The following is a 20,749-nucleotide window of genomic DNA, read 5'->3' on the forward strand; positions in this document are numbered from 1 at the left end:
CATTCCGACTAGTTTTAAACATAAACAATAAATTAGAGTAACTTAATCATCCACCATTTTTGGATTCACAAACTCCATCGTGGCAGTGACATCATGGTTTACATATGAAATCTACGGGAGAGCACTTAATATTTAAATAAAAAATTTTAATTGTCCTAAATTGTAAACAATTAAAAAATGATATGTTAGAATTATCAACTGAAAACCTGTGATCAAGTTTACCATATGAATGAAATTATGAAAACAAAGCAGAAAAAAAAAGGGTGTGGGCTTGAGTTGTCTGAACACGAGTATTAGAGTATACACAAATACATGTATCTTCCTTATATGATACTTAGTAACGTTAATTCTCACGTCTTTATTAAAAGAAGTAAAGTAAAGTAAAAGCATTACTTGACACAAAGATAAAAGAATCTTACAAATCTACATATACTCCACTGACTTGCACCCCAACAATTAATGATCGGAATAATAGTAGTGACGTAGCTAGGGTTAAGTAAAGACGTAACAAAAAAGCGTAGCTAGGGTTAAGTAAAGACGTAACAAAAAAGAATGCGTAATAACAATAAAAAAAACTAAAAACCGCAATTTTGCTAGTCATAACAAAGTAATAATTGCTACCACCGACAAAACTGCAAAAATGGTCCCTGTGGTTTCTCATTTTATGTGGCTATGGTCCAAACGTTTGAAAAGTTGCAGATTTGGTCATTTTCAACAAGTTTTGTTGTGGTTTTGGTCACTCATCCATTAAGTTTAACTAGTTGGCTGTTAGCTTTTTTTAAAATAACAATTTTACCCCGGGGATCATTTTCGCAGTTTTGTCTTTTACCATACTATAAAGACCATTTTTACATACATTCTTTTTTATTTTATCGAAGTATTATATATTAATAGATATTATTTTTAATATATAATATTATATATTAATAAATATTGTTTTATTGGAATTTTAATTTATTTTAGTTGATTTTTTAATTTTTTTTGTTGGAATAATTTTTTTTATTTAATTATTATATATCAAATACATATAGTTTTTAATATATAATATTTATATCATAATAAATATTATATTATTGGATTGTTGATTTTTTTAGTTAGTTTTGTAATTCCTTTTTTTAATATATAGTATTTAATATAATAATATTACTTTTAATTTATTATTTTTTTAATATAATAAATATTATCTTAATGGATTATTATTTAATTTTTAATGTATACTATTAATTCTTTTTAATTTTATTAGTTTCACCACAAAGTCGTCGAAATACGTAAAAGTGTCGCTTATCATCGTCAAAAATTGGCAGGATCACCTCCAAACACCTTCATCGGATGTTCAATAGAAACCCTACCCTGTTCCACCCAGCGTTGCTGGTAGCCACCTGCGACAAGTCGACAACCTCTTCATAATCCACTAGAATCCTTCATATCTCACATAATGCGCAACAAACCCCTATAACAATTATAAGTGGTGGTGGTGACCGAGTGATGGTGGTGGTATCTTCCCTATGGTTTCTCATTATAAGCTACATGAAATGAAGGTGTTTGGAAGTGATCCTAACGATTTCGATGATGCGAGACGACGATTTTGCGTATCCTACGACTTTGTGGTGGAACCAATAAAATTAACAAGAACTATTATTATAAATTAAAAATAAATTAATAATCCAATAAAATAATATTTAGTATATGAAGAAAATAATAAATTAAAAGTAGTAATCCAATAATAAATAGTTTAAAAAAAGAAATTACAAAAATTAACTAAAATAAATTAATAGTCCAATAATATAATATTTATTATGATATAAATATAAAATATTAAAAACTATATGTATTGATATATAATAACTCAATAAATTACTCCAACAAAAAAAACCAACCAAAATAAATTAATAATCCAATAAAAAATAATTAAAAAAATCAACTACAAAAACTAATAATCCAATAATATAATATTTATTATGATAAAAATATTATATATTAAAAGTAATATTTATTGATATATAATAATCTAATAAAAAGGAATTGCTCCAACAAAAAAGAAATTATTAAAAACAAAAAAGAAATTATAAAAAGAACTAAAAGAAATTAATAATCCAATAAAAAGAAATTATATATTAAAAACTATATGTACTGATATATAATAACTCAATAAAAAAGAATTAATTCGAAAAAAAAATTAAAAAAAGAATTAACTAAAATAAATTAATAGTCCAATAAAACAACATTTAGTATATGAAGAAAATACAAAATTAAAAGTAATAATCCAATAAAAAATAATTACAAAAAAGGAATTACAAAAACTAACTAAAAAATTAATAATCCAATAATATAATATTTATTATGATATAAATTTTATATATTAAAAACTATATGTATTAATACATAATAATTCAATAGAAAATAATCACTCCAACAAAAAAAATTAAAAAAAAATCCACTAAAATAAATTAATAATCCAATAAAACGATATTTATTAATACATAGTATTATATATTAAAAATAATATTTATTAATATATAATACTTCAATAAAATAAAAAATATTGTATGTAAAAATGGTCCTTATAGTATGGTAAAAGACAAAACTGCAAAAATGCTTCCTGAGGGTAAAATTGTCATTTTAAAAGAGTTAACAACCAATCAGTTAAACTTAACGGACGAGGGACCAAAACCACAACAAAACTTGTTGAAAAGAACTAAATCTGCAACTTTTCAAACGTTTGGACCATAACCACATAAAATGAGAAACCATAGGGACCATTTTTGTAGTTTAGTCTATACCACCCGAGGGAGCTTGTCGGAAAAGACCGCCGCCAACAACAAGTCGCTGGCGAACAACGTGAAGTCGTGAATGGTGTGCATAGTGGGAGGAACGAACAATGATAGCAGCCATCTCTTTGATACTTCAAATTTTTTGCAAAACAAGAAAAATGAGTTTCTATCTTCTTTCTTTGTTTTGAATTATTTCATTAAACTAATTTGTCTTTTGGGCTTAAAATGTTTGGACCATTTAAAATATTGGATATTTGGACTATTTTAAATATTTTAGGCTATTTTGTATTTAGATTTATAAGTTAGAAATAAAATTTTTTATTTGGGTAGCCCAAATTTTTTCATGGGTAACACCGTAACATAAAACGAAAATTTCCGAAAAAATTTAAACTACTAGACAAAATGAGAGGGGCATCCCAGGCTACCCTGGGCTCCTTCATAGGTCCGCCAATGAATAACAAATACCTTCCAAAAAATTTAAACTACTAGACAAAATTAGAGGGGCATAACGCATGCATTAAGCAACTACAGTAATGATGTCAATTTCATATAAGGAAGAACCCTAGGCTATCAGGCATCATAAAATCAGGCAATTCTATCATGCAATTTCTTGACGATCCCTAGTCTATCACTAGCATGTTGTTTTAACATATCACACTATCAATAATAGTGTGGTAATTTGGGGTCTACTTACTGGCTCCGAATGATCGTACACCTTGCATTCTCCTTTATTATTTTGAAAATCATTTGAAAATTGTTTTAAAATCCTTTTCCTTAGTTTGAGACTAGATTCACACGAGTGTTCCTCCAATTTACTCAAACCAATGCTCTGATACCAACTTGTAACACCCATAAAATTCATGAAAATTTTAAACTTTCAAAACCAACCACAAACCATCATTTTTTATGTTGGATTAGGTGTCTAAGTCCATAACTATAATTAGTATGTACTTAATTTGATTGTAGCATGGTCCTTTTGGGTTGCCTTCACTAATGCAACTTGACATGATGACTAGTGGAGAGAAAGTAGAATTTATTATTTGAAATAATAAATTGGTACTCAAAATGATTTTATTAATATATTATAAGATTAATATATTATTTTGAAATCATATTATTAATTAGTAATTAATTTGATATTAATTTTGGGATTACATGAACTGATTAATAATGGAGGGACTGTTTTGCAAATCATTGATAGTTGTAAAACTGGGCTTAAGGACCCCTTGGAAAGGAGTGGACGAAATCTATAGGAGGCCCTATAAAATTTCGTCCAAGGGCTTCTAATAGAGGTCCATGGGTTGCTTAGGGATTAAGATGAGATTTAGGGTTTCCTTATTCAAGTCCAGCTTCAAGGTTAAGCAACCTAGCCATATATAAACCCCTTCAAACCCTAGGAATTTCGGCCTATGCATATGATACATAACCCTAGCCGATTTTCCTTATCTCTCCACTCATCTTGTTGCATTGGGTGTTTGTGAACCATTAGAGGTGCAACATTTGGGGCACTAAGCTTTCAAGAGTCAATGATCTTCAAGATTGTTCTTGTTATTACTATATAACAAGTGAGATAATATTCTAACCCTACTTTTATATGATTTTCGAAATTGTATGCTAGTTTTAGGGTTATTGCTTTGGTATTCAATTTGCATGTTTAATTAGTGAAAAACTTAGATTCAAAGCAATTAGGGTTGCATGAACACATATGTTTGTTGTTATGCTCAAAACCCATCAGTGGTATCAAAGCCTAGGATGTTTTTCAATTGAATTGATGCAATAGTGAACTGTCCAAAGTAGCAGAAAATCATTTTTTTTTGCTGTCTGAACCCAAAACTTGACGAGTTCAATGTGAAACTCGACGAGTTGGATGAACTCGACGAGTTCAGTGTCCTACTCGACGAGTTGACTCGCCAGTTCCCTGTTTTTTCGATTTTCAGATATCGTTTTGATTAGGATAATTACCATAATTTGTTTTTAATGCCTAAAACTAAATTTTCTGAAAGGTAATATGATATCCTTATCATAATTAAAGGATTTGGTTAAATTTGGATAATGATAAGATTATTTTGATTTAAAATTTAACCTAGTACTTTGAAAGGTTTTTAAAATACACCCGTTTGGTTTTATAATTTAAATTTGAAATTAAAAGTTTATTTTTGGAAATTTAAATGGAAAAACCTAGAAGATATATTTATAGATTTTATTAATAATTAAATTAAAAGATTAATTAAGAGACAATTAATAAATCCATATATGGTTTAAATTTAACTAAATTAAAAGTTTAATTTATTAAATGATTAAACCACTTAGTATTTTTAAAAGTTTAAAATACACCCTTATACTATATAAAATTAAAAGTCTAATATATTATATATGTGTAAGAAAAGTTAGTCTTACCGTTAGTAGGTCTCTTTCACGACGCTGGTATATGATGGGTGTTTAAGGAAGCGGCTTGTAAAATGACCACCATTTGGTATACACTCTTACCCACCGCACCCTTGACTAGTGGAGGGTCGTTAGCCGAACGGGTATGCTAGGACATTAAACTCTCATTGAAAGTATAATGAATTATAAAGTAACTAAACGCTTTTATTAAATTCCCAATCTTAGTTACTTTAAGAAATATGTGAATTTGATGCTAATCCATGAAATTGCACATTGCACCTTATTGGTCGTTAGTGGAACGTGTGTGGTTTACCGCCACACTAATATGGGACTAATATTGTTAGCAATGGGTTTCTTGCAAAGCATAGAGAAACCTGCTTGAGGTCTTGTCAAAATAAATTGGACATGACTCATAACTTTATAACATCTACAAGCTGTATTTGGATCATCATCACCATCTTCAGACTACAAAAAACAAACTAATGATACAGGATGCTCTGGCTTCAAAAATATTAAACGTGTTAACAAATAAATAAAAATAAAGGAGACTAAAAGAAGAATTATTACTTGTATAACCAAGAAGCAAAAACGTCCTGACATCAAAAAACAAAGATCATTTGGAAATCAGTCTTTTTTTCTCGTTTGGATATAGAGGAGATTAATAAACACGGAAAATGGAGATAAGTGAAGGGAAGAGAGTGGTGGGAATTGATCGATTGTTCTTCACTACCAAGCAGTGTAATAGATCTTAAAAAAGAACTGAAATAGTGAGATGAAGAAGAGGAACGGTTAGAGAGGAAAAATAAATTTTGGTTCCGGGAAGATGAATGAGCGTAGGCAGGGTTATCAAGGAGAGAAGATGGAAACGGTGGACAGTCGAGGGGAAGCTGGGAAGATAAGGTCACGTGGTACTCCCTCTTCACGATGATTATCGAGAATCGGAACCATTACACATTTCGATGGTGGAACTGGAAGCAACGTATCTTAGGAGTGGCTCAACGAACCTATGGACCACAAGTCCACAACTTTAACGGTAGAAGCAAAGAGCCAAATCTTGGGTTGAATAATAACCAAATGGACAGAACAACTAGGCTAAAAATGAACAAAAAAACATTAAAAAAAAGAAAACACCTTTTAATACCTTTGGTCATGTGTATATATATATATATATATATATATATATATATATATGGCTGATTTATTGTGAGAACTAAAAAAACATGAGAACTTATGAACTCATAATCCGTAGCTGAAACTATGCGTCTCCAATCATATAACTACGGATAATCATGCGTCCGCAGTCAATATAACTGATGACTCATATATATGCACACATGCATATATTTGAATCAGCAGTCATATTTGCATCTGCAGTCCATATGACTGCTGATTCAAAAATATGCATGCATGCATATATTATGAATCAACGGTAAAAAAAGAATTAGCAACCAAAAAAATCATCAAATCTTTTTTTGAGCCTAGATATGGCTTAGACGCTGTATTTCGTTAATATTTGTGGTTTTGATTTTTAAAAATGATGTTTGGATTAGTAGTTCTCAAATTCTCACGGTAACATCCAAAAATACTGAGTAAAATATTCATTTTCTTTTAAACAAAACCATTAATTCATTAATCCAAAAGACGAATAGAGTCAATGTATTCTCAAAGGACCAAAGTAAAATTATAAACAGTCAAAGCAGAATAAATCTCTATGGGATGCAGTGCGTTCAATCCCGACCCTTCCTTTTGAAACCAAAGTACCTGAAAACATTTTAAACATAAATCGTAAGCACAAAGCTTAGTGAGTTCCCCAAAATACCTATTACCATACATACATATCAGCCAAAAGATGTAACGGGTCTATATCATCCCTAAGCCCCTTCCGACTCTCTCAGTCCCTTCTGACTCTCTAAGTCCCTTCCGACTGCATCAGTGTTTTTCAATTGAACGGGTCTATTTCACTCCTGAGTCCCTTCCGAATCTGTGAGTACCTTCCGACTTAATCGTTTTTTTTCAAACGAACGGGTATATTTCATCCCACATACATATAACATACATGAATACATGAATACAAAAAGAGTCACAAAGACAACAATCACATACGAAACCTAGTGTCCTACAGTATAGTGAGAAGACTCACATCAATCTGAAGATAGTCGAATCACACACGTGTTGCTGCTACAAAGGCTCCTCACACTGAACATATCCATAACCAACCCTAATTAATAATTAGGGTAATAACCCATAATCAAAGGTCTATTTCATATTCTCTCTCACTAGGGTAAAAGACCAGTCTACCCTTTCCAAACTAGACCCATCTAAACATGGCCCAAGGCCCAAAAACGGCCCAAGTGCACTTCTGGGAGTACGCCACGCGTACTCCTTCCTTATGCCCTGCGTATTGAGCTTCCATGGAAAACAAATCTGGTCAAATCCCGTTACGCGTTGCGTACTCGAGCACCTTGCCAACCTTTTTATTAAGCTCTTAATAGCTTGAGACTAAGCACCCAACACTCAGATCTGTCTCTTATCGATGTCTTAAGTCATAAAGTTCCTGACATTATGACTTTGGATGGCTTAATGGAGTCCAAAACCAAACCCTAGATCCTTAAGAACTTCTAATGATTCCAAACCCTTGCATGGGTGAAAAACAACCATCAAGATCCCATTTTTATGACTTAGAATCCTCAGAAATGACAAGATATGACAAACACAAGCTTTAGAGTAGCTTTTACTCACAAGAACCAAAACCACAGGATGAAAAGCATGAAAAAAATCTAAGCTAACCTAGATCTAAACAAAGAAATCATAAAGTTTCAAGCTTTATACCTCTATAGGCTTGCAAATGGGATGAAAGTTCTAGATCTTCAAGCTCCAAGCTCACCAATGCTTCTATAGTGGGTTCCTTCTTCACAAAACACACAAAAACTCACTCAAAATATTCAAGCTCTTTACAAAGTAGCTAGGGTTTCGAAATGACTGCTTTGGGTAGAGTGGAGGCTAAACATGAAGAGGCCTCAAGGGACTTATGGTGCTTAAATAAGGTCTCAACCCTAAAATTTAGGGTTTTGGGATCAGCGTGAGTACGCCCTACGTACTCCATATGTACGCCCTATGTACTGAAAGATGTTCGCGTCATCTTTAATGAGTTACGCCCAGTGTACACATAGTGTACACTCCGCATAAATTCAAAATTCCCATTTTCCACTTCAACTTCAAACAACCATAACTTCTTTGTTTCAACTCCGTTTTTGGTGTTCTTTATATGCACAGAAAGGTATTGAAGAGCCCCACAATCTGATTTCATTAATTTTGAATTAAAACATCCCGGACTAAAATTCTTAATTCAGGCAAGAAGCCCGATCTATAACTTTTCCCCTTTCTTCCATTTGGGTTCAGCATACGAATCAAGGGCTTAGACCTCACAATCAATATTATCAACCTTTAATAAGGCCCAAATTTACTTTCTCAAACCCCAAAGCCTTTACATGATCTAATTCCAGTCCACAACCTCGAATATAGAAACGACCCAAAATAGGGTGTTACAACTCTCCCCCACTTAAACTGGATTTCGTCCTCGAAATCCGTCTTGGTTAGGATCCCTGAAACAATATCAACATATTCCACAACACCCTCTAACCATTTCGGAATCAAGGCGTCTTATAAAGAAAACTCGAGAGTCCACTTGGAAACCCACAACAGCCAACAAACAACCCCATAACTTGAAAAATACTCAACCACAACAACTATCTTTCTCTCCCTAACTGCATGAACCATTTTCCAGAGAAAACCACTCAAAAAAGGAACTCTCATAACTACAACCACAACCAACTTCGTCATTATACTCCCCGAAACCAGGAACCCATCAATCTAAACTTCAGAAACCTTACCCTAAGACCGACGATCATCCAATCGTTGATCCTACCCCTAGTTCCCTGACTAGGAACACCACTAGAACATGCACAAAGAATACACAAACATCATGATCATGAGTTTCACTCAATCCTAAATCCAGAAATTATGCCCAAAAACCATAAATATACTTTTGACTTCATGACAAGTCATCGCCAACCCGATGCCCCATCGAGCATAAGGATGGTCAATCGAACAATTCGCATGTTGCATCCAAACCCGTCATTAGCTCAGGTCTACATCCACCTGGCAAAATGCTCGAGATACTTACAAAGAACTCCATGACTTGAGATTTCAGAACCGATACCTGAAATCGGTAACCAAGCTCCTAATTGACGACCCACAAGCAAATGGGGTTCATAACGTAAAAATTTAGCAAGAGACATCTGCTACACAATTAATACTCCCAACAAACTTTTACTGTCCACATGAGCCAAACCGGCTGGTCACTGAGTCACCCGACTCCCAATCAATGCACTAACACTCTAACATGCAAATAAGACTAAGGATCCGAGAATTAAGAGTCTCAATAAAATGATTAACGGGTCCCACCCATATGAATCATACATCCGTTGGTTCATGATACATCGTGACACCTTCTAACCACTAAAATGATAGGCTCACGGTACTATGCCGATCTTGCCGTAATTCCATCACTAGCTTGAAGACTCACGACCAACACCATAGGAGCCTAAAGATACACAACCATCAACCCACCGACTTGTAGGAACCCAAAAAACATCCCTCTCAATACTAACCAAACACCAAAAGAGCCATTCTCTTTTATAACGTACAATTCCTTTCACATAACAGGCTTCTACCAACGCAAAATCAGACGAAAACATGGTCACACACAACCAGATAATGGGATATGTTTTTATACTCTTGTTCTAACTCAAAGGATATAGCCCAAAAAGAACCATGCCTATAATTTGAACCAAGTGCTCATTTGCTATCTTTTTCAGTGTACATACACCCCTCCCAACAATATCTAATGAACTTACTACAATACACACCCTCAAGAGAACCTAAAACCAACCCTAGATCTACTGCATTCCTTTTTCCTCAAGACCTTACCCAAAAGGGTGAAGTACCAGTAGATCTAACGAAATGAAGAACCTCAATCGTTAACAAAAACATCCTCATAAATGCCTGAAACAAGGTCCTACCCCTTGAACAAAACTGAACAGATTCCACCAATACATAACTAGCTCGATAAAACTTCCAAAGTCATCCAAAAATGCCGCTAAAACCCTAGTCGGATCAATTCAAATACCAACCCTGTCAACACGACATGCCAACATTGGATTCCGCATAGATCAAAAGCCACACCTGAAAAAGTAAACAATACCGCTTCAACGTCCGAACTCCCAATAACCAAGGACAGCTGCTAAACCTGAGCCTACTATGATAAATTGTCACACCCCAAAACCGGAACGGCGGAAACGTTCGGGGGGTGGAGGACGTCATGTACAGTATCACAACAATGCATAGTAGTAAACAAGAAACAACATCATCCATTGCATTAATAATATAATTTAATACAAGTGTGTTCTGTAAAGTTTAATAGACACCAAAAATGTAAATCAAAATAAAAGATGAGTCTTGAACGAGCTCCATCTTCTCAAAACCTGGCACCGATACCTGTCTACTGGTGACCTGAGAATACAAATTATTTTGAAAGAGTTTATCAGCTTTAAAGCTGGTGAGTTCATAAGTATTTTAGTGTCATTGCTTGTATGAAAGTGTTTGTATGCACTTGATGTATAAGTTTGTAAATGTTTGTAACTGTTTGAATCTCCTAGAAAATCCTATATTTTCTACTAAACGTAGCCTTCTACCAAGGCATCAAATGAAATGTATGTTTGATTCTTGTAAAAGTGTGTATTTTCCCAAATATGACTATCATTAACCAAAAATATAGCTTTTACATTACCGTTCATTGTGTGAAGGTCACAAAGTGAATGCAATGGGGAAATAATAAAGTACTGTAGTGTTGTATTAGGTAACTACTGCTGTACTAATTACCTTAAACCAATTGTTATTTAAAGTAACATGTGATATGCCTGTACCATACTACCGACTAAAAACGCGACGATGAAAGACGTCGGAAGAAATGACATTTGGCACCCGTAGACTTGCAAGTCCCACTGTAGCGAGCATCAAGGTGTAGGATAGTCAATCCAGTATAGATCTATACACAAATTCAACGCTCTCCTTCAAGGAGACTCTGGATACAAAACGAGCCATTACAGGTGATGCCATGCCCCGTTACGTGGCTCACATAACTGTTGTAATGTTCTTGTATATGTATTGTATGTACTAACTGTATTGTATGTTCTCTCTCTGTCTAGTATGTATGTATGTTCTCTATGTTTCTCATAATAGTATGTTCTCTTGTATAATGTATAGTATGTACTAGCTGTATTGTATGTTCTCTCTCTCTGTCTAGTATGTTATGTTTGTTTCTCATCACTATATGTTATGACTCATGTATGAACTGACTCATTGTATGTTTCATTGTTCTAGTAATAGTATTTGTAACTTCCTAAACTATACCTATTATAGTTTACTAGCAATGTTGTTTGTATACATGAACATGTTTGTATACCTTTGCTACCCAAAGGTATGGAACTGAAAGAAGTAAATTTTATATCTATATACATATACATAATATATAACTAGGATTCAAACGACATTCGGACAAATAACCGATACCCTAAGTCCACAACCAAACAAGGAACAGGAAGCAAGGCGAGCTATCAGTCCTAAGTCCTTTCAATCCTACTTATATAACTATATCTATATAGATACACATTTGACAAAGTATAAGTTTAAAAGAGTTTGAATAGAAAGTATTTATCATGTAAAAGAGTTTGCAAAACAGTTTGAAGTAGTTTGATTGATAACATAGTTTGAAAAGTAAGAAATCCACTTGTTTGGTAGTTATTAATCACATGCGATTGATATAATAACTATAATAGTTCAACTTGTATTCCTCCCCATAAAAGCATTTAAAATCATTTAAAAGGTTGATTAAGGGGTATGAACTCACCTGTAGTGAGTGGTTTGGATGAACGGATGGTATAGGATGCTAAGTGTCAAGTGAAGACTTGAGCACACACACGGATCCTATTTAACATATAATAACACATATATGTATCCAATTAGTCATTTAATAACTAATTAACCAAGTTAAGACACCCTAGGACATGGAAAACACTTTGATTCAAGTGCTAGAAGTACTAAGGGTTGCATCTAAGGGTTGTAAAGCCACTTAAGGGAGTTTTCGGTCCAAGTGGTTTTCGGTCCATATGGTTTTTGGTCCAAAGAGGTTTTCGGTCCAAATGGTTTTCGGTCCATATGGTTTTCGGTTTTTAGGGTTTTCGGTCCCTGAGTTTAAGACCGAAAACTCATGATTTTTGGTGCATAAGGTGATTTTCAAGGGCTTTCAACAATCAATGAAGTGTTCTAGACTCAATACTAAGTATTAGGAAAGGCTTAAAGTCATTTTGCACCCTTCATAAGGTGTTTTCGGTCTAGTGGTTTTCGGTCTAAGGAGATGCACTAGACCGAAAACACCTTTGTTCTTGGATAAATGGATGTTTTCAAGGCCCTAAATCAAGTATCCTTGCTAGATAACAAGTATAGGAGATAGATACTTACAATATGGAAGAAAAGAAGGGTGTTTTCGGCCCAAAACACTAGTGTGTGTTCTTGGTATTCTTGGTGTTCTTGAAGAACACTTGAAGATCTAAGAAAATGGAATGATTTCATGGATGAAATCATGTAAGATCACTAGATAATGGAAGAGATCAACTAAACAAGGAAGGAAACACTTAAAATCTTGAAGATCTTAACAAAAATTTGGATGATACTTGAGAGAGAATTGTTCTTGACTTGGAAATGGGAAAAAAAGACTAAAAATGACTAAGTGTCATTTATATACTCTTTAGGGTTTTCGGCCCTAACACTATTTTGGGCCGAAAACTCCAAACTCTTGGAGTTTTGTGACTTAAATGTTGCACAATTAATCCTAAAGTATACTTCCTTTCGTTTGTTCTCTCGAAGAATTAATATTAAAAAAAACACCCAAACGGACTTTAAACCGAGCTAAAAAAAATTAGCAGAAATGAATTTGACTTTTAATTGAAGTGTTTGACTCTAGAGTTCGTACAAATGAAAATTTCGGGTTGTCACATCATCCCCCCGTTAGAAGGAATTTCGTCCCGAAATTAGAGTTTAAGCAAATAAGTAGTTACAAATAACTAAGTAAAAAGATGAGGATATTTCAGTTTAAACTGATCCTCGCGCTCCCAAGTGAATTCCGGTCCTCGCTTGGCGTTCCAGCGAACCTTCACTATCGGGATACGGCTTTGCTTGCTTCGTTTGACCTCTCGGTCCATGATCTCTACTGGTTCTTCCACGAAGTTGAGGCTCTCGTTGATTTCGATCTCGTCGAGTGGGATCACAAGAGTCTCGTCGGACAGACACTTTTTCAAGTTCGAGACGTGGAAAGTAGAATGTACGTTACTGAGTTCACGAGGTAAGTTAAGTTTGTAAGCTACAGGGCCGATTCTAGCGAGAATCTCGAAAGGCCCTATGTATCTTGGATTTAGCTTTCCACGCTTTCCGAAGCATATCAAGCCTTTCCAGGGTGAGACCTTCAATAGAACACGGTCGCCCACCTGGAATTCCAACGGTTTCCTTCGTTTATCTGCGTAGCTTTTCTGTCGGTCTCTAGAGGCTTTCAATCGTTCACGAATCTGAACGATCTTCTATGTCGTTTCCCATATGATCTCCGGATCCATGAGAGTGCTGTCAGGAACTCGTCCTTTAGCTAACTGTGTATCACCCACCTCAGCCCAGCACAGAGGGGATCTGCACTTTTGGCCATAAAGGGCCTCGAATGGAGCAGCCTTTATGCTCGTGTGATAACTGTTGTTGTAGGAAAATTCGACAAGGGGTCAATGAGTATCCCATGCTTTCCCAAAGTCGATCACACAGGCTCGCAACATATCTTCCAAGGTTTGGATAGTCCTCTCACTTTGTCCTTCGGTTTGTGGATGATAGGCTGTACTCATGTCCAGCCTAGTTCCTAGGGAACTTTGTAGCGACTTCCAGAACCTCGAAGTGAATCTACTATCTCTGTCTGAGATAATGGATATGGGAACCCCGTGCAGTTGTACAATCTCCCGTATGTAGGTTCTTGTAAGCTTCTCCATCTTGTCTGTTTCTTTGATAGGCAGGAAGTGTGCGGACTTGGTCAATCTGTCGACGATGACCCATATGGTATCAAGTCCACCCGTTGTCTTGGGCAGCTTGGTTATGAAGTCCATAGTGATCCAATCCCACTTCCATTCTGGTATCTCAGGCTGTTGTAGAAGACCTGAGGGTTTCTGGTATTCGACCTTGACCTTGGCGCAAGTAAGGCATTTACTTACGAAGGTAGCAATCTCTGCTTTCATGTTAGGCCACCAGTATAGCTTTTTAAGATCCAGATACATCTTATCTGAACCTGGGTGGACGGAATAACGAGTGTTATGCGCCTCGGCCATGATCAAGTCTCTGAAACCACCGTGCTTCGGTGTCCAGATCTGATCCATGAAATATAAGGCTCCGCCACCTTTGACTTCCAAGTTCTTATCCATCCCTCTCAGGACTCACTCGCCACATTTTCAGGTTTCAAAGCGTCGAGCTGAGCCTCCTTAATTTGCATGGACAAGTGTGAATGGATAGTCACAGTAAATGATTTGACTCTACGACCAGAGTATTCTTTCCGACTTAGGGCGTCAGCTACTACGTTGGCTTTACCCGGATGATAACGAATTTCGCATTCGTAATCACTGAGTAGCTCGACCCACCGTCGTTGTCTCATGTTGAGCTCTTTCTGGTCGAATATATGTTGTAGGCTTTTGTGGTCTGTAAAGATAGTGCTTTTTTTACCATACAGGTAGTGTCTCCAGATCTTCAGAGCAAACACAACTGCTCCTAGCTCAAGATCGTGAGTGGTGTAGTTGACCTCGTGTGTCTTCAGCTGTCTCGAGGCATAGGCGATGACCTTACCTCGTTGCATCAGAACACAGCCGAGCCCTTGATTTGACGCATCGCAATAGACAACGAAGTCTTCTATCCCTTCGGGGAGGGATAGTATTGGTGCGGTGCATAAGGCTCGCTTGAGCGTTTGGAACGCTCTCTCCTGCTTCTCTTCCCAGTCAAAGGTCACGCCCTTCCGGGTCAGTGTTGTAAGAGGTTTCGCAATTCGGGAGAAGTTCTGAATGAACATGCGATTGTAGCCAGCGAGGCCTAGAAATTGACGAATTTCGGTAGGCGTCTTCGGTGCTGACCAGCTCTCAATGGTTTGATTTTGGAAGGGTCCATGTGTATTCCCTCTTTGCTAACCACGTGCCCTAAGAATTCGACTCTTCGGATCCAAAATTCGCATTTTGAGAACTTCGCATAGAGCTTCTCCGAACGCAACATTTCTAAGACTAGTTGCAGATGTTGACTATGCTCCTCCTTACTACGAGAGTAGATAAGTATGTCATCGATGAAGACGATGACGAACTGATCTAAGTAAGGACGACACACCCTATTCATTAAATCCATGAATACCGCGGGTGCGTTGGTTAATCCGAACGACATCACTACGAATTCGTAGTGCCCATAACGAGTTCGGAAGGATGTCTTCGGGACATCCTCCCCTAGCACTCGTAGTTGGTGATATCCGGATCTTAGATCGATTTGAAAAGAAGTTCGCCCCTTGCAGTTGATCAAATAAATCGTCAATACGAGGCAAAGGATAACGATTTTTGACGGTCAGTTTGTTGAGCTCCCTGTAGTCGATGCACATACGAAACGATCTGTCTTTCTTCTTGACGAACAAGACTGGAGCTCCCCAAGGTGAGAAGCTTGGTCTTATAAAGCCCTTGCTGAGCAGTTCGTTAAGTTGACTGGATAGTTCTTGCATCTCTGTAGGTGCTAGACGATAGGGCGATTTGGCTACGGGGGTAGCCCCTGGAACTAAGTCGATTCTGAACTCGACTTGACGTTGCGGAGGTAATCCTGGGAGTTCTTCTGGAAATATGTCGGGAAAATCACGTACTACTGGAATGTTCTTAATGTCTTTCGTTTCTTGGCTCACATCGACAATATGAGCAAGGAATGCGTGACATTCCTTTCGCAAGAATTTTTGGGCTTGAATGCTTGAGATGATACGAAGGTTCGTGCCGGGTTTGTCGCCATAAACTACCAGAGTTTCGCCAGATGGCAGATTAAGGCGAACTGCCTTTTCATAACACATGATGTCGGCACGATGAAGACTCAACCAATCCATGCCGATAATGACGTCGAAACTTTTAATTGAGACCGGCATGAGGTCGATCGAAAATGAATGGCTATCTAGAGTTAGGGTACACCCTATGGATATACTGCTAGTGCTCTCCGTCTTTCCATTAGCCATTTCTACAGTGAACAGTTCTTTAAGTGCTCGTGATTTTTGCTTAAGTAAATGAGCAAATTTTTGGTTCACGAAACTCCTCTCCGCTCCACTATCAAAGAGTATGCATGTATAAGAGTTATCGAGGAGAAATGTACCAGTGACCACTGTGGGGTCGGCAACCGCTTCCTCGTGGCCTATGGCCAGAACTCTTCCCACTCCGCCGGCGTTCCCTGCCTTCGGGCAGTTCCTTTTGTAGTGGCCCACTTCGCCACAACCGTAGCAAGCTTGGCCCACTCCAGCGTCAGGGACTTGGGTGATTGGCCTTGCCAGAGCTTTGTAGAAACGGGCAATGTGCCCCTTCCTGTTGCAGTTTGAACAATGCATTTCCCGGCAGGCACCGATGTGGTGGAAGTTGCATTTGTTGCACTTGGGCAAACTTCCAGCGTACTGCTTGACCGGAGCAGCAGCGGCAGGTGCTATTGCAGCATGTACTGCCACGACCTGCTGCTTTTTGGCAGCCTTGTTCTTCTTCTTGTCCTCCCAGAATTTCCGCTTGTTATCAGTGGCTTTGGAGGGTTCTGAGATGGCTAGGGTCGTTGTTGCGGCCGGGGTACGAACCCCATGGTCAATGAGCCGCTGTGCCAACCGCTTGGCACTATCGAATGTAGTGGGGTTTGAAGCTAAAACATTCCCCTGAAATGGAGGCACCAACCCCCATATGTACCTCTCTATCTTCTTTCCCTCTGTGTGAACCATGTTGGGACAGAGGGCCACTAGTTCGCAGAACCTGACGGTATAGGTCACGATGTCGGAGCCTTTCATGGTTAGGCTCCACAGTTCCTGTTCCAATTTCTGGATCTTGCCCCTCGGGCAGTATTCCTCAATCATCAGCTCTCTCAGAGCTTCCCAGCCCATAGCATTAGCCGCTATGAGAGATAGTGACTTGACATGGCTATTCCACCATGTCAGGGCTTTTGCCTCGAAGGTGCACGCAGCAAATTTGACTTTGCTTCCTTCCGGGCATGAGCAGATCTCGAAGATCGACTCCGTCTTTTCGAACCATTGCGAGAGAGCAATGACTCCGCCAGTCCCTTTAAAGGACAGTGGCTTGCAGTTGGTGAAGTCCTTGTAGGAGCACTCTCTCAAGCGCACAGGGGCTTCACCATGGTTAGAATGAACAGACGTTCCTCCTCCAGTGGAACCGGAAGAATGATATTGAGCCATGGCTGTTGCCACAGCCGCAGCTACTGCAGCATTTAGAGCTGCCGTATCGATTTGAGGGGTAGGTGGTGTTGCAGTTACTGGAGGATTGCGCCTTGTTGATCGGCGTGGAGGCATCTTTCAACTATAAGTTGACAAAGATGACAATATGGGTAAGAATAGAGAAATTGATGAGAGTGACTCATGGACTAACTCTCCGTAGCCCAACAGCACAATTGAATAACACGATTGAATGTAGATCTAGTACTAACAGATGATAGCATTTGGATAATAATTTCCTTGAGATTAGATATCTGTCAATAATACTGGAATTACAGATGTAACAAGTTCGGGAAAAATGACCTAGAAGTAGGTCTTACATCAACCAAGATGGGAAAATTTTGACAGAACTACGACCTAATCAAGACCTAACAGGTCCAAGTTTTAACAAAGATAGGAAATTAGACTAGAGTTTTTACATAAACTAAGTTATATCCAAAAGAGAAGGTTGAGTAGGCTCTATCTACGACGAGAACCACTCGAATGAGTCCTTGATTCAGACGGACGACGCTCTATGTCTCGCATGCGCCTTTCATACATTGACTGCCTAGCCTGAAGTTCCCTAACTTCAGATTGGGATGCAGCTAGCTGTTGCTGCAGAGTCCCATTGGTTATCCTAGCCCTTTCCATAGCTACCTCGAGTTGGCGAATGCGGACCGTGTTAACGCCAGAGTTGGCGTCAATCTCCATGACTCGGTCGATAGTTGCTCGACCTTGCTCGGTGTTCCGAGAAATCCTACGGACCATGATGGGCAGGACTTGGTCAGCTGAACCTCCCTCGTTTAGGTTGTAAAAGCTTCTGTCCCCATTGTAGGGAATGGGTTGACCCTGTTCCTGACTCCATCTGTTCAAGTTTGTGGCCCACAGAGGTGTGAGTCCTTGAAATGCTGGACGAGGGTTTGGGTTTGGAGCTACTGGGGGTAGGTTGTTGACTTCTGGCTCTAAGTCAGAACCATCAGAAAAGGCTTCAGCTTGGTGATCATCCAAAGGGATTGGGTGATCATCTTCTGGCTCTTCTCCCAGCCATCCTGCATTGTCGTTGTTGGGATAGTATGGATCTCCGGGGATATGGAATCCAGCCATGTTATCTACGCGAGAAAAAGGGGTATAAGAAATAACTAAATAGACGAACTAATTAGATAATTATAAGATGATCTTTATCAGTTACTTCAATACTTTTTTAGTGCATACCAGTTATATGTACTCAAAACAGGATACACCTTTGAATAAGTGACCCTAACTCTAAGCCCACAACCAAACAAGGAACATGAAGTAAAGCAAAGATCACAGATTCTAAGTCTATGATATCCTAGTTACATATAACCTTAGCGTATCCACTCAGCAACTATTGACATACTAATAAAGACCCTTAGTTCTCAGAAAAGTAATTATAGTAACACAAAATACTCCTATAGTATTTCAGGTTTATGTTCTGTTATAATGTATTCATTGTAGTATTGTTGGTAAGTTTTTCGACTTGTTGCAACCTCACAACCACCCTTAGGCACATGCTAGTCACTCCTCAGATAATATAGTTGATCATGCTGTATCTTCCCAGGGTTGACTATATGTCTCTAAGTCTAATTGTGCTGTCCAACAATCGTAATACTTTTGTTCTGTCCTAGTGACACTGATTTTAGTATGAATGCATGTATGTATACTTGGTTAAATATTTTATTATTTAAAAGTATAAACTCTTGGTCAGAGTATTTTAACCCCGTTGTGTTTATAGTTTTTATATCTTTTATGGGTTGATATACTCGATTCACTATAAACAATGCTCTGATACCAATCTGTCACACCCCAAAACCGGAACGGCGGAAACGTTCGGGGGTGGAGGACGTCATGTACAGTATCACAACAATGCATAGTAGTAAACAAGCAACAACATCATCCATTGCATTAATAATATAATTTAATAAAAGTGTGTTCTGTAAAGTTTAATAGACACCAAAAATGTAAGTCAAAATAAAAGATGAGTCTTGAACGAGCTCCATCTTCTCAAAACCTGGCACCGATACCTGTCTACTGGTGACCTGAGAATACAAATTATTTTGAAAGAGTTTATCAGCTTTAAAGCTGGTGAGTTCATAAGTATTTTAGTGTCATTGCTTGTATGAAAGTGTTTGTATGCACTTGATGTATAAGTTTGTAAATGTTTGTAAATGTTTATAACTGTTTGAATCTCCTAGAAAATCCTATATTTTCTACTAAACGTAGCCTTCTACCAAGGCATCAAATGAAATGTATGTTTGATTCTTGTAAAAGTGTGTATTTTCCCAAATATGACTATCATTAACCAAAAATATAGCTTTTACATTACCGTTCATTATGTGAAGGTCACAAAGTGAATGCAATGGGGAAATAATAAAGTACTGTAGTGTTGTATTAGGTAACTACTGCTGTACTAATTACCTTAAACCAATTGTTATTTAAAGTAACATGTGATATGCCTGTACCATACTACCGACTAAAAACGCGACGATGAAAGACGTCGGAAGAAATGACATTTGGCACCCGTAGACTTGCAAGTCCCACTGTAGCGAGCATCAAGGTGTAGGATAGTCAATCCAGTATAGATCTATACACAAATTCAACGCTCTCCTTCAAGGAGACTCTGGATACAAAACGAGCCATTACAGGTGATGCCATGCCCCGTTACGTGGCTCACATAACTGTTGTAATGTTCTTGTATATGTATTGTATGTACTAGCTGTATTGTATGTTCTCTCTCTGTCTAGTATGTATGTATGTTCTCTCTGTTTCTCATAATAGTATGTTCTCTTGTATAATGTATAGTATGTACTAGCTGTATTGTATGTTCTCTCTCTCTGTCTAGTATGTTATGTTTGTTTCTCATCACTATATGTTATGTTTGTTTCTCATCACTATATGTTATGACTCATGTATGAACTGACTCATTGTATGTTTCATTGTTTTAGTAATAGTATTTGTAACTTCCTAAACTATACCTATTATA

Source organism: Lactuca virosa, chromosome 3, assembly GCF_052849685.1.
Source record: "Lactuca virosa cultivar CGN04683 chromosome 3, Lactuca_virosa_CGN04683_v6, whole genome shotgun sequence".
NCBI lineage: Eukaryota > Viridiplantae > Streptophyta > Magnoliopsida > Asterales > Asteraceae > Lactuca > Lactuca virosa.